The following is a 2,926-nucleotide window of genomic DNA, read 5'->3' on the forward strand; positions in this document are numbered from 1 at the left end:
ACCCTGTCTTTAAAAAAGAAAAGAAAGCCAGGCAGTGGTGGCACACGCCTTTAATCCCAGCACTTGGGAGGCAGAGGCAGGCGGAATTCTAAGTTCGAGGCCAGCCTGGTCTACAGAGTGAGTTCCAGGACAGCCAGGGCTGCACAGAGAAACCCTGTCTCCAAAAAATCAACCAACCAAACAAACCAAAAAACAAATAAATAAGAAAAGAAAGGAAAACTGTTTATTTATCTATTTATTTAAAATGCTTAGCTTTATCTCACAGAAGAAATCAGCATGTTTTCAGGCGAAGTAGGCAACAGAGAACTATATGAGAAACACCTGAGCTCAGTCAAGTGCTTGCAAACAAAGCACTTCGTTCAATCCTCAGAAAGTCCAGGGTGACGCACACCTGGAACCCCAGTTCCGGGAAGGTGGAGATGGGAAGGTGGAGACGGGTGGATCCTGAAGCTTGCTTTCTAGGCCCTCTGACTGATTAGTGAGATCCAGGCTCACATAAAGACCTTGTCTCAAAACTGTTAAGTTACCCTTAAGCCAGTAAATTATTTCCCACCCATTCAGAAACCCTAGTTAAACTCAGTGGCCACGCAGAGAAAGATGACGAGGAGCAGGAGGAGACTTACTGCAAAAGGTCCCACAGAGAGTGATGAGGAAGAGGGGGAAATGAGGGTGTATGACGATGACTAAAATTAATTATATCAATAAAAAAATAAGATGCAGAGGAATTAGGAACACATTGAACATACTTGCACACATACATGTGGATATGCGCGCAAACACAAACCAAGTACTGAGACAAAGGCTGAGGATGTAGCTGAGTGGTGGATGTGTGTCTAGCCTGCACACGCCTGCACACGCCTGCACACGCCCTGGGATCCACCCTCATCACATACACAAAGGCCACTTAAGACATACATGGCATCAATGCAATTAATACATTACATGCATCCTAATACAATTTAGTATGAATTTGCCTTAATTTCTACATAAAGTTTATAATTAGCCACAAAAATAATAGAATCATTTATTTGAGACCATGAATTAGACATGCTAGCTTGGTCTTGGTTTAATGGAAAGAAGGCTAAAATGACAAACGACCCCTGAAGGAAGTATTGGAGTAGGAATTGGGAGTCTGGAATTGTAAAGAAGTTTAGAGTAGCCGGTGGCACACGCCTTTAATCCTAGCACTTTGGAGGCAGAGGCAGGCAGATTTCTGAGTTCAAGAGTTCGAGGCTAGCCTGGTCTACAGAGTGAGTTCCAGGACAGCCAGGGCTACACAGAGAAACCCTGTCTGGAAAAACAAAAGAAAACAAAAACAAAAACAAAAAAAACAAAAAACAAACAAACAAAAAAAGTTTATGGTAACAGAGTAGCTAGTTGGGGATCTTCCCCATATCTTAGTCTTTTTTTGTAATAAACTGAGTATTGCTCAAACATTGAAGGGTCACTTGTTTTATGTCACGTGTTTTGTGTGCATGGTATATTCTTGTTCACATGTAGATGTATGTATAGGTGTGTGTGCATGTGAGGAGAAGTCAGAAGTAAACTTTGGGTTTCCTCCTTGATTGCTTCCCATCTTATTTCTTGTGAAGGTAGTCTCTAATTGAACCAGGTGCTCACCAATCTAGCAAGAATGGCTAGCCAGTGTGCCTCAGGGATCCTCCTGCCTCTGCCTTACTCGCCCAGCAATGAAATGGAAGTATGTTACACTGCCTGGCTTCTAGGGGGATGCTGGGGATCTAAACTCAGGCTCTCACAATTGTATAGTGGACACTTTATTGACAGCCGTCTCTCCAGCCCCAAGATACATTTGAAAATAGGTTAGAAAAGCTATTTTAAACACATGCAAATCAGGCTTGTAAGATGGTTCAGTGGGCAAAGGCACTTGCCATCAAGTCTGAGGACTTTAGTTTACGTTCCTCACTCCACTGCCCGGCAAGGTAGAAATTAGCCTGGCACAGATAGCAAGCAGTGTTGCTTCCTAGGGAAGCCTTGGCTGGTGAGGCCAAGAAACATGGACACTATGCCGGGCAGTGGTGTTGCACGCCTTTAATCCCAGCATTTGGGAGGCAGAGGCAGGCAGATTTCTGAGTTCGAGGCCAGCCTGGTCTACAGAGTGAGTTCCAGGACAGCCAGGGCTACACAGAGAAACCCTGTCTCAAAAAACCGAAAAAAAAAAAAAATTGATACCAAAGACACTTTGTGTATTTATAGGCTTTTGAATGAGGAAAAGGTTGTGTTTTAAAAAATTATATTTCAGATTATTCCATCTCATAAATATTCCATCTTTTAAAACTTATTTTAAATTTTGCGTTTCTGTGTTTGTGTGCACGCACACGCACAAGTACATAAATAGGCTAGAGGCATTGGATGCCCTAAGCTGGAATTTAGGTAGTTGTGAGCCATTGAACGGGTATTAGGAACTGAACTTCCTGCTGAGCCTTCTCTGTGCTCTATGCCCTCCCCCTGCACCCACACCCTAACTCTTGCTTTGTGTATATTTGAGATAGGGTCTCTGGTAGCTCTGGCTGACCTAAAATTCACTATGTAGCTGAAGCTGGCCCTTCTGATCTTCCCTGCTTTACCTCCCAAGGGTGGACTATAGGCCTGTACCCATACCTGGCTTTGTTTGGTGAGTTTTCTGAAATGGTCTCACACTTGCTGCTCAGGCTAGCCTGGAACTTACTATATAGCTCAGGCTGTCCTCAACCTTGTAATCTTCCTGCCTCAGTCTCCCAAGTGCTGGGATTATAGGCATGAAGGCACCATACCCTGCTTCAGAGACATATTATTTGAACATTAATGATAAAATTAAAAATATGCATCAAGGCCGGGCAGTGGTGGCGCACGCCTTTAATCCCAGCACTTGGGAGGCAGAGGCAGGCGGATTTCTGAGTTCGAGGCCAGCCTGGTCTACAGAGTGAGT

The sequence above is a fragment of the Grammomys surdaster genome, unplaced genomic scaffold, assembly GCF_004785775.1.
Source record: "Grammomys surdaster isolate TR1022 unplaced genomic scaffold, NIH_TR_1.0 125849, whole genome shotgun sequence".
Lineage (NCBI taxonomy): Eukaryota > Metazoa > Chordata > Mammalia > Rodentia > Muridae > Grammomys > Grammomys surdaster.